The following is a 13,092-nucleotide window of genomic DNA, read 5'->3' on the forward strand; positions in this document are numbered from 1 at the left end:
CAAAGAAAACTTCTAGGCCCGGTGAATTATTTTAAACATTTAAGAAAGAAACACTCGGGCTTCCCTGGTGGTGCAGTGGTTAGGAATCCACCTGCCAATGTAAGGGACACGGGTTCGAGCCCTGGTCCGGGAAGATCCCACGTGCCGTGGAGCAACTAAGTCCGTGTGCCACAACTACTGAGCCTGTGCTCTAGAGCCTGTGCGCCACAACTACTGAAGCCACGTGCCTAGAGCCCACGTTCCACAACGAGAGAAGCCACCACAATGAGAAGCCCGTGCACCACAATGAAGAGCAGCCCCCGCTCGCCACAACTAGAGAAAGCCCGTGCGCAGCAACAAAGACCCAATGCAGCCAAAAATAAATAAAATTATTAATTAATTTTAAAAAAATGGAAACATATAACCACAAGAAGTCTTGTATAAAGTTTTATAGCAGTTTTATTCAGAGCAGTCCAAAACCAGAAACAACCCAAAAGTTCCTCAACAGGAGACCAGATAAACAAGTTGTTTTGTAGTCATAGATTGGAATGAATACTACTCAGCAGCGAAAAGGTATGAACTGCTGCTACGACAGTATGGATGAATCTCAAGGACTTTATGCTGTGCTAAAGGAGCTGGACACAAGAGCACAGACTGTGAGATTCCATTTAATACGAATTTCTAGGGACTTCCCTGGTGGTACAGTGGGTAAGACCCCGCGCTCCCAATGCAAGTGGCCTGGGTTCGATCCTGGTCAGGGAACTAGATCCCGCATGCCACAACTAAGAGTCTGCATGTTGCAATGAAGATCCCGTGTGCCGCAACGAAGACCCGGTGCAGCCAAATACATAAATAAATATTAAAAAACAAAGAATTGTATAATAACCAAGTGGGGAAGGAGACTGGGTGGAGGTATAGATTAAATAAAAATCACAGGGGCTTCCCTGGTGGCGCAGTGGTTAAGAATCCGCCTGCCAATGCAGGGGACACAGGTTCGGTCCCTGGTCCAGGAAGATCCCACCTGCCACGGAGCAACTAAGCCCGTGCGCCACAACTACTGAGCCTGCGCTCTAGAGCCCGCAAGCCACAGCTACTGAGCCCACATGCCACAACTACTGAAGCCCATGCGCCTAGAGCCCGTGCTCCGCAACAAGAGAAGCCACCGCAATGAGAAGCCCGCGCACCGCAACGAAGAGTAGCCCCCGCTCACCGCAACTAGAGAAAGCCTGCACATAGCAATGAAGACCCAACACAGCCAAAAAATAAAGAAAAAAAGAAATTTATTTTAAAAAAAAACAAACATAAAAAACAACTTGGTCATGTTGCGGGCCTTACACAAGTAACTAACTTCATTATCTCCAAACTGAGACTTTGAGCCACTGAGGAAAACGATCCTCAGGAGCTGAAAGCACCCCTCCTGACACAGTACTAATGAACTGGTTTATTATACCTTACCCGGACTTCATATGAGCAAAGATTACTGCAAAAGCCATCAATTTCTGGGAGGAGGTGGGGTCAGAGGCTCCAAAACCAAGCTCCTCCTGCCTGTGTGACTCAGCGTGCTTTTCCTCTGTTACTGACTCTCGTTTCTCACATCACCCACACAACTGGGCGAGGTGACTGTGAGGGTTCAGTTAGGCAATGATAAGCAGAGCAGAAATGGATTTTTAAAGGAACCTAAACTTATTCTTCAAGTGAATAAGATTAAACTGTTTTATAATTATGATAGATACTCCGGAACTCTAAAAGCTAGAGATATTATTTTCACAGTTGAAAAACAAAAATAAAACCAAAGAACAGCATAAAACTTGTGGATCAAGGATCAGTGACACTGGACCATCCAATAAATTATTAGCAATAATATTCCTAGAAATGACACCAAAAGCAGTTGTCTTTCTTCTAGAACATTCTTCTAGAAACTATAAAGTCATTTCTTCCTGTAAATCAGAAATAATAGCAATACCCTTTTCATATTAGAAGCTATGTGCAATATGACTCATTCCAGATCCTCTATGGTCATTTTCTGTTTGTTTTGATTTTTTTTATATAAGTTTATTTATTTATTTATTTATTTATTTTTGGCTGCCTTGGGTCTTCGTTGCTGTGCGCGGGCTTTCTCTAGTTGCGGCGAGCGGGAGCTACTCTTCGTTGCGGTGCGCGGGCTTGTCATTGTGGTGGCTTCTCTTGTTGCAGAGCACAGGCTCCAGGCGCACGGGCTCAGTAGTTGTGGCTCACAGGCTCAAGAGCGCAGGCTCAGTAGTTGTGGCGCACGGGCTTAGTTGCTCCACGGCATGTGGGATCTTCCCAAACCAGGGCTCGAACCTGTGTCCCTTGCATTGGCAGGCAGATTCTCAACCACTGCGCCACCAGGGAAGCCCCTGATTTGTTTTTTACTTTTAATTCTGAAATTATTTTAGACTAACAGAAGAGTTGTAACGATAGTAAAGGAAGTCCCCTTCACCTGGCTTCCCCTAATGTTAACATCTTACATAACATTTATCAAAACTAAAAATTAACATTGGTACAAATCTATTAACTACACTAGACACTTTATTTGGATTTCCCCGGTTCTTCCACTAATGTCTTTTTCTCGTCCAGGATCCAGGAGACCACACTGCAATTAAGATGTCATGTCCCCTCAGTCACCTCCACTCTGTGACAGCTCCACAGTCTGTCTTTGTTTTTCCTTATCTTCACAGTTTTGAGGAGTACTGGGCGTGTATTTTGTAGAATGCCCCTCAATTTGGTCTCTTCTGATGTATTCTCATAATTCAACTGAGATTATGGATCTTTGGGAAAGAATACCATGGAGGTGACATGCTCTTCCCATGCCACTTTATCAGAAGGTACATGATATCAGTATGTCGTATTACGGATGATGTTAATCTTAATCATTTAGTTAAGCTGGTATCTACCAGGTTTCTCATTGTAAAGTTACTATCTTTCCCTTTCTATTTTCTATTCTTTATCAGCAAGTCAGCAAGTCCAGCCCACAGTCAAACAGAAGGAAAATAAGCCTCACCTCCTGGAGGAAGGAATATCAAACAATTTGTGGATATAAGTTAAAACCACCACAGTAATTAATAAATATTTGGGAGGCGATCACTTGAGGCTGTGCAGAAATTCTGTTCCATTTATTTATTTAAACTCTTTTTGGCCACACCACAGGGCATGCAGGATCTCAGCTCCCCGACCAGGGATCGAACCTGTGGCCCCTGCAGTGGTAGCTCGGAGTCTTAACCACCGAACCAACAGGGAAGTCCCAGAAATTCTGTTCTCTTTAAAGTTTCACCTTACTAATTTTAGCATTCATCAGTTTATCTTGCCTGCAGAAATTATTACTATGTATTCTAATGATGATTTTCCATTTCCCTCATTCCTCTGTATTTATGAATTAGAATTCTTCTATAAGGAAGAATTTTCCCCTCATCCCAATTTGTTTATTCATTCGGCCATTTATTTACATCAGTATGCACTCATGGTTATTTGAATGAAGAGGGAGAGAGAGAGGTGCACACATGGGTTAGTATACATACACACTAGCTCTGTCTGCTCAGAGGACCCAGACGTGCTGACATTCCAGGAGCAATGAGCATACCTGGTGCCAAGGTCTTATTTTCTAAATACCTTTCTCCAATAAAAGGGACCAAAACTCCTTTGAGAAATGGAAGATTCTAGGGGCAGGGAAAATACAAGATGAGCTTAGAGAATCTTGTAGTACCAAAAAGTAAAGAAGTGTTAAAAAAAAAAGAAAATGATGGGGGATGTCAAAGGAACATAGGAGCCAACTTGAAAGTGCTCCCCACGGCCAGAGCGGGCTCAATTTTAGCTGGAACATTTATCAAATAAATAATGATAGCACTGGATTATAATTGCCTATAGCCCAAAATCCAACTCCCCGTGGGTTTAGATTACACAGGTTAGCAGACACTTATCAGAACTATGCTGGAGACTCTGTCACTGGTTCCGGACATCAAAGGGCCACAAAACACCACCAGCTCAAAGTGCATTTCCTTTTAAGTAAAGGAAATACGTGACAATGGCTGACAATAACGCCCCCCCTCCACACACACAAACTTTGAAAAAAAAAGTAAAGTATCACTGATTCAGTGGTATTTTATTTTAAAATATCTTTACTTATTATGGGATTTTAAAAGAAAAATATGTGTTCTAATCAACCACTTTTAAAGTTAAGACAATGAATTGCTTCTGAAATATGACAAACAATCACACATCCTATAACGTAGGCCACCATCTACTGAGTGTCTATCACGTGCCCCACGTCGCCAGCTCCTGTCTCCTCACTGCCTTGGTCAGTCCTCCAGCGCCTCACGACAGGAAGCCGAGGCTCGGGGAGGACGAGGCGCTTCCAGCATCGGGGGCCTGATGGATCCAGGACCTGCTTCACTGCTAGGAAACCACGGCCCTCAGGTAACTCCACATTCTCCCCAGGGACTGAGGTTACCCGAAGGTACTGTTCCAGATAAACTGAGTGTTTCCGCCTCCCCAGGGGATTGCCCTCAAAGCATTCTAATCTTCTTTCATGGGAATATTTCTAAAATGTTACAGATCTCTCTACCTTCCTGAAGGCACATCGGTGACCCAGTATGACCTCTCCTTGACGGCTGGCTCAACAGAGCGAACTCGACTGTGCATCGTTCTGACACAGCAACAATCCCAGGAGCGCCTAACGTCTGCAGGCTGTTTGTCCGGTCCACTTTTGTATTTATCTCTTCACTAAAATAACACCTGGCACGTCTGCTGTCTGCAAGTACATCTACCCCTGAACCCGACAGCGGGAGCTGACAGGGATCTGGGCCTCTCCGACGGCACAAGTGTATCACACCTGCTGCTCAAAGCCCCTTCTCGGCTCTGCTGGGTTTGTGGAGCATTTCTCCAAGGTGGCTGATTCAGGCAGTCTGCTCTTTGGATATGGGATAATCAGAACACTGTGTATCAAATTCTCTACCACGAGTAGTTTAAAGGTAAAGATGGAGTGGGGGGGGGAAGAGAAAGCAATACAAAGAATTCAGAATACACAGAGGAAGCCATGGTAGAAGAGAGGAAAAGCAGAAGCCCCAGTGACTTCAGAGTCTTGGCAGTGGTAGGTAAACACCATATGCTTTGGCCTGGCTCTGCCCACCTAGTGACCAAGAGTGACAACTCTCTAGTAACTTCACATCACTAACCACCTTTCCTCACGTGATTACGCCTACCCTCTGGGAATGTCACGAGGATGACATTACGGTTCTCCATACTCCCTGACACGCTTAACTGGCCTGTACTCCTTCCTGATCTGAAAAACTATCTTTCATACTAAGAGTTTGAAATCAAGGTCTATACCTCAAAACACTTTGGAAGGCTCTACATCAATGTAGGGGAATTACTGTGTTTTTAAAAAACCTTGCTTTAGATATTTAGAGGCTTCAATTCCTTTGATATTAAAAAAAAAAAAATTGAAACCAGAGTTTCAAACCTTTTTATTGAAAAGTTTAACAGTTGCAGTGAAGCCATCGTTTACTTCATTATTCTGACAGTTTCCTAAACACATCTGGTCTTTGACTCCTTAGTGTGACGCATGTTAAGAAGCTGTAAGCTCAAGCGCTTTAGGAGGCTGCTCCGTGGGAGAAGCCACAGCAGTCTCAAAGGGACTGATCTAGAACCACAGAGTTCCCTCTCCGCAAACTGCAACTGATCACTCCCAGGGAATACATTTCTCTAATCCTATCTGAAACTCATTTTTCAATATATTCAATAGTAACTGATTTACAACTAATTAAATCACAAGGACCTCTAATATCTTTTTTTTAACTTTTTTCTTTTTTTTTTTATTTGACCACATGGCACGTGGGATCCTAGTTCCCCGACCAGGGATCGAACCCGCGCCCCCTGCATTGGAAGCGCAGAGCCCTAACCACTGGGCTACCAGGGAAGTCCCCGGACCTCCAATATCTTAAATCTAAGGTTTCAATTATAAAAATCCAACATACACACAACTCTTAGGAACATATAGACTGTTTAAAGTGAGGCATACGTCTACCACTTAAATTCTTTGTGACCATCAATCATTGATATTGTAGTAAACTTGGACATGAATAAACTCCAGTACAATAATATAAAATTAGCCTCTAATCCTCACTGCCCAAAGAACTCTGATATGACATGTTATCACATGAATACAATTTTCCCATTACGTTGCTCTCATCGATTTAAACCTGTGTCTGCAGATGTAGAGAACAAATGTATGGACACCAAGGGGGGAAAGTGGCAGGGGGTGGTGGTGGTGGTGGGATGAACTGGGAGATTGGGATTGACACGTATACAATAATGTGTATAAAATGGATAACTAATAAGAACCTGCTGTATAAAAAAATAAATAAAATAAAATTCAAAAAAAATGAAAACAAAAACCTGTGTCTGTATTTAGTCTCAAATAGGTCTCACGTTGCCTACCTTTCAAAGTGCTGTTTCATCTGTTTACATGCATAATAGTTTCCATCTCTCAGGTTCTGCATCTTCATAACTTCAGAAAACGTTCCCTCTCCTATTTTGCCAATTGCTTTGTAGTCTATAAATGAAAACAATTATAAAAATAAATGTTTACTTATGCATCTGTTTTGTACTCACTTCCAGATAGCAGACGTCTTTATCTGTAAAATAATCCAACGGCAATATATTGAGGATAGTTCGCCTATGTTTTCTAAGGTTCAGTGTTCCCCTCATTTCAAGAGAAACTGGGCTGTATGCTGGCAACACGCAGTCTCTGCTCCCCCTCGTGCAGCGGGGAACCACATGACCTGAGTCCTGACCAGCGAGGAAAGGCTCAGCTCGCCTACGAGATGCTCGCAGACCAAGCATCCACTGAGCCTGTCGGCCCAGGGAAGGTGGCGGGAAGAGTCAGAATGACAGTGCGTTGAACACTACTGACTGCCTGGGCAAGAGATCGCGGGACAAAAGTGAGCTCAGGAGAGAACAGCTACTTTCCAAGCAGAAATGGAAGCAATGAGAGAAGCCCAGAAAGCAAAAGTCTCTTTGGGTTGGAAAAGCTTCCGCAGCCCAAATAACAGGAGGATAAAACCAAAAAAATCTTGACAGAAAGCAGCAGTGAGACTTGACAGACAAACAAGCTAGTCAGCCTTGCACCAAGGTCACGGGAAGGCAGCCACTCCCCACCCAACCCAGGCGCTTGCCTCAGAGAGGAAGGAGGCTCTTGCAGATTGAGACAGAGAAGCAAAACAGGAAAGGCCCCAAAGAAATAAGACGGGCTCGAGAAGAATGTTTAGAAAAGAACCCTTGAGTGTGGAACTGACCAGAAGCAAACAGATCAGAAACCTATTAAACAAACTTGGACCAAAAGGAGCCCATCACCTTTGGGTCCCGAACCGACATCAACACAGAGCAGGCTTTTAAAACTGTCCCCGCTCCAAAGGAGGGCCTCCCCTTCAACACCTCTTTTAGACAGAGCACAATTTTAACACCTTGTGTGAATTCTGATTTGAACAAACCAACAGAAAAAAGGCACAACTTTTTTTAGAATAATGTTTTTTAGAAATGATATGTTTAAAGATTTTAAAAGTCCTTATCTGTTAGCAAGAAGTACTAAACTGTTTCCGGATGAAATGATACTATGTTTAGATTCGCTTTAAAAGCCTATACATTCCCATTCACTTCTGCTGGAAGTATAAACTGGTATAGTCATTTTGGAGGGTAATTTGACAATACCTATTAAATATTTTAGATGTGTATATCCTTTGACCCAGCAATTCCAATTCTACAACTTATCCTGCAAAGCATACTTGCTCAAGTATATGTGAGGTGAGAATGTCAGCATAACATTACTTAATAGGGAAAAACTAATGCCCCCAAACAGAAAACGGTATAAATTAAATACTGTTTATCTATACAATGGGATGTATTGAATATATTTGAAAGAATGACACAGATACACAGATCCTTAAAAATAATGTCCTTAAAGACAATACACATACACACACACACACGCACCACAGTCTGTGGCTGCTCTGAGGGATAAGGTTGCAGGTATTTCACTATCTAAGTCAGGTATATTCCATAATGAAAGTACTATTTTATTTAAAAAACAACAATAAAAAATACAGACTCCAGGAAAAAAAAGTGATGGGGGTAAAAATGACAAAATGTTGATCACTGTTGAAACTAGGTCACAGATACACAAGAGCATTCACTCTACTAATTCCTCTACTTCTGGCATGCTTAAAAATTGCCATGGTGAAAAGTTAAAACAAAAGGGCAAAACCGCCTCCAGGATCCTCCCTGCCCATGCCGCCTTGTGACTAGTCAGAATAGATATGACCTCCAGGAGACCTTGGGAGCCATGACATAAAGATGGTGGAAAAGCCACCCGGAAAGACCCTCAACCAGGAATACCACGTAGGACATTTACACGAACAAGAAAAATACCTTTCTGGTATAAAGGCCATGAGAATTGGGGGTTTAACCATTATGCACCTAGTAAGCATTATCCTAACATACTAATATATAAATAAATATCATAATTTATAAAACAAATAGAACAACAGAATTTTCAGAATTTGTATTTGCAAGATTTCACATGTTTATATTTGTCTGAGATTTTATCCCACTTGTAAGTTACTATCTTAGCCTGCCACTGTTTCATGGATGCTGGCAGAAGACACAGCCTCTTGGGTCAGAGACAAAGGACTTCATTTCTCATGGTACAGCAAGGCATATGAGCATCAGCATATTAGCATTGGTTCCCCTTGCCCCGAAGTCCCACAGGGGTGACAGGATGGGCCCAGGTGACACCTGCACACGCAGTGGATTGCTTTACAGGAGAGGAATCTAGGGCCAATGGGCCAGCACTTTTCAATAAGCAGTAAACAAGATGAATAAGCCTTGCCATCTGGCACACGCAGCAAGAACATGCAGGGAAGCTCAGGGCCTGAGGCAAACTGTTTTCCCAATGTTACAGTTTAATACGTACATTAACCAGATTTGCTGATACAGGGTACTTGGTATGGTATTACTCTTACTTATAAAAATTCATATATAGGTAATATTGATTTTAATGCTGCTTTTTTTTTTTCTTCTTTTTTGGCTGTGTTGGGTCTTCATTGCTGCGTGCGGGCTTTCTCTAGTTGCAGCGAGCGGGGTCTACTCTTCGTTGCGGTGCGCAGGCTTCTCATTGCGGTGGCTTCTCTTGTTGCGGAGGACGGGCTCTAGGTGCGCAGGCTTCAGTAGGTGTGGCATGCAGGCTTAGTAGTTGTGGCTCGCGGGCTCTAGAGCTCAGGCTCAGTAGCTGTGGCGCACGGGCTTAGTTGCTCCGCGGCATGTGGGATCTTCCCGGACCAGGGCTCGAACCCATGTCCCCTGCATTGGCAGGCGGATTCTTAACCACTGAGCCACCAGGGAAGTCCCTAATGTCACTTTTTAATCTTACTAAAAAATAACAATTTCAGTGTACATTTTCATATATACTAGCTTCAGGCCATGCAAAATAAGAAAATCCTATTTGTAATCACATATTTGTAGAAATTGGAAAAACTACTTTTCCCCCAAGACAGCATCTAACCACGTTATTAGCATTCAAAATACTGTATACCACTACCAGACTGTAGTAACTGTCACAGGAAGAAAGAAGAACCTGTAACTGCTGTACATATGATAGATGCTCAACAACTCCCGAAGAGAAGGGTTGAAGAAAATAATTCGTAAAGCTTTTCACAAAAATTTATTTTCCAAAGATGATTTCTAGGGAGGAAGATAAAAGCACTGAGAGTGTGAAGTGAGTTGAATGGTGGTCCCCAAAAAGACATGTCCTCGTCCTAAGCCCCAGAACCTGTGAATGTGACCTTATTTGGAAATAAGGTATTTGCAGGTGTGATTAAGTTAAGGAGCTTGAAATGAGAACGTCCTGGACTATCTGGGTGGGCCCTAAGTCCAGTGACAAGTGTCCTTATAAGAGACACACAGAGAAAGTAGAATGGTGGTTCCAGGGGCTGGTGGGAGGGGGAAATGGGGAGTTGTTACTGAATGGGTACCGAGTTTCAGTCATGCAAGATAAAAATGTTCTAGAGATTTGTAGTACAACAATATGCACAAAGTTAACAATACTATACACTTAAAAATTTATGAAGAGGGTAGATCTCACGTTATGTGATTCTTACGACAACAAAAAAAGAGAGAGACACACATACAGACGTAGAAGAGGAGCCCGTGTGAACACAGGGGCAGAGACTGGAGGGACGTGGCCACAAGCCAAGGGACGCCCGGAGCCACCAGAGGCGGGAGGAGGAGGAGGGGTCCTGCCCTGGCGGCCTCGGAGGGAGCGCGGCCCTGCCCACACCTTGATTTCAGACTTCTGCCTCCAGAACTGGAGAGAAGAAATTTCTGTTGTATTAAGCCACCAAATTCGTGACAAATTATTGCAGCAGCCCCAGAAATGTCACATAGAATGTAACTGATATCTTTTTTAATCTAAGGAAAACATTCATTTTTTTCACTAAAGGAAAAAGATTTTCTAAGCATAACAAGGTAAGAAGTCACTCAGAAGAGGCTGATTTATTTGACTACGCAAAATTAAAAAGTCTAGCACCTCAAGAAACACCTGAAAAATGGTTAAATAAATTATGAAAAAGCCATACAAAGGACTATTATATGGCAGATAAAGAGGGGTAAGGCAGCTCTTTAGCTTCTGACAGGGAATATCCTTTCAAGATATAGTATTAAATGAAAAAGACAGGGACTTCCCTGGTGGCGCAGTGGTTAAGAATCCGCCTGCTAATGCAGGGGGACACGGGTTCAATCCCTGGTCCGGGAAGATCCCACATGCCACGGAGCAACTAAGCCCGTGCGCCACAGCTACTGAGCCTGCGCTCTAGAGCCCGCGAGCCACAACTACTGAGCCCACGAGCCACAACTACTGAAGCCCGTGCGCCTAGAGCCTGTGCTTTGCAACAAGAGAAACCACCGCAATGAGAAGCCCGCGCACGGCAACGAAGAGTAGCCTCCGCTCGCCGCAACTAGAGAAAGCCCGCGCGCAGCAATGAAGACCCAATGCAGCCATAAATAAATAAATAAAAATTTAAATAAATAAATAAAGACATAATTTTTTAAAAAATGAAAAAGACAAACAAAAGAACGGTGTGTAAACCGTGTTAACATTGCTTTCAAAAAAGTTTACACACTGTGTCAGGCAGGATAACGGCCCGCAACAATGTCCATGTTCTAATCCCTGGAGCCTGTGAATGTCAGGCTGCACAGCAGGAGGGAGTTAACGGCTATGACTGCTGAGGAGCCGGCCTTAAAACAAGGGTGTGATCTCGGATTTACTGGGTGGGCGCAATGCGTCAGCCACAGGGAGCTCACCAGTGCAGAAGGAGGCAGAGGAAACAGAATCAGAGACAGACGGGAAGATGTGACGCTGCTGGCTTTGCAGACGGAGGAGAGGCTACAAGTCAAGGAGCACAGGTGGCCTCTGGAAGCTGGACAAGACCAGGAGACAGATTGTCCCCCGGAGCCTCCAGGAGGGATGTCACCCTGCCAGCAACCTGACCTTAGTCCAGGGAGACTCGTTTACGTTGTGTGGTTTTAAGCCACTGAGTTTGTGACAATTTGTTATAGCAGCAATAAAAAACGAATACACACAACACTCACATTTATGCTAACCTATACACAGAAGGAACACAAGAAAGTGCCACAGTGGTTACCTTGCAGGGGAGGGTCTAGATGGGTGGGAGGGCAGGAACGGAAGAGAGACTCACTTTTCACTATATACCCATCTGTGCTTCTTTTTGTGTTACACTTTGCATGTGTATTAATTTTTTAAAGTAATTAAAAACAATTTTTAAGGGGTGAGAGATTTTCTTTGTGATTCCTTTAAGGAAAATGGCGTTTGAGATTAAAAGCTAAGTATATTTATTTTTATATAATATCATCGTAAAGAAAGTGGCAATTTATGAAATATAAATAATTGACAAGAAAATTAAAAATAGCAAAAACATAAGACACCACTTCACACCCACTAGAATGGCTAGACTCAAAAAGATAGATAACAACAAGTATTGCTGAGGATGTGGATAAGTGAAAACTCTCATACATTGCTGGTGGAAATGCAAAATGGTGCAGCCACTGTGGAAAACAGTTTAGCAGTTCAAGATATTAAACGGAGTCCCACATGACTCAGAATTCCACTCCTAGGTATATACTCAAGAAAAATGAAAACATATGTCCAAACAATAACCTGTACACATATGTTCATGGAAGCATTATTCATAATAGCCAAAGGTGGAAACAACACAAATGTCCATCAGCTAATGAATGGATAAACAAAATATGGTCTATCCATACAATGGACTGTTATTCAGCCACAGACACGTGCTGCAACATGGATGAACCCTGAAAACGTTACGCTAAGTAAAAGAAGCCAAGCACAAAAGGCCATTTACATGAAATGTCCAGAATAGGCAAATCCACGGACACGAAAGTAGATTAGTGGTTGCCTAGGGTGGGTGGGGTCTGGGGGAAACGGGGAATCAATGCTAATTTCTTTTGGGGATGATGAAAGTGTCTTAACAGATGATGATGATGGTTGCACCACTCAGTAAAAATACCTAAAATCACTGAATTGTATACTTTAACTGGGTGAACTTTATAGTATGTAAATCGTATCTCAACAAAGCTGTTAAAACAAACAAATCTGTGGTGCCTGAGTCAGAGCAGCGGTTACCCTGGGGACTTCCGGGACACGGGTAACGCTCTGTTCCTTGATCTTGGAGCAGGTTACACAAGCATGTTCACTTTCTGAAAATTCACCAACCTGTACTTGTAATTCGTGCAGTTTTCTAGATGTATGTTATACTCCAATATTTAAAAATTGGAGGAAAAAAAGCAAGCCAAAGTCAGGAATAAGCAGAAAGTATGAGGAACAGAAAAGATATACAATAAAGAGTATATTCAAGGAAAGGCACAAAGAAAAACAGACTCAGATCATATTAATGTCGGAATAATCACATCCACAAACGCCCACTGCTGGGACCCAACAAGGAGCTGCTTTCACCACGGTTCTAGTTCCCAGGAGGGCCAGGCCTTCCTGCTCTAGAGTTTTCCTGTTCT

The 13,092-nt window shown here is 42.9% G+C and overlaps 1 protein-coding gene across 1 annotated transcript in view; it reads right to left on the minus strand.

Annotated features, from left to right (window-relative positions):
• Positions 1-13,092, minus strand: part of MOK (MOK protein kinase) — a 50,739-nt gene that overhangs the window by 17,228 nt on the left and 20,419 nt on the right. Inside the window, exon 2 of the mRNA XM_061182908.1 lies at positions 6,433-6,547. The gene's annotated coding sequence lies outside the window, so the exon portion shown is untranslated. The remainder of the gene's footprint in view (positions 1-6,432; positions 6,548-13,092) is intronic.

Source organism: Eubalaena glacialis, chromosome 2 (assembly GCF_028564815.1).
Source record: "Eubalaena glacialis isolate mEubGla1 chromosome 2, mEubGla1.1.hap2.+ XY, whole genome shotgun sequence".
Classification (NCBI taxonomy): Eukaryota; Metazoa; Chordata; class Mammalia; order Artiodactyla; family Balaenidae; genus Eubalaena; species Eubalaena glacialis.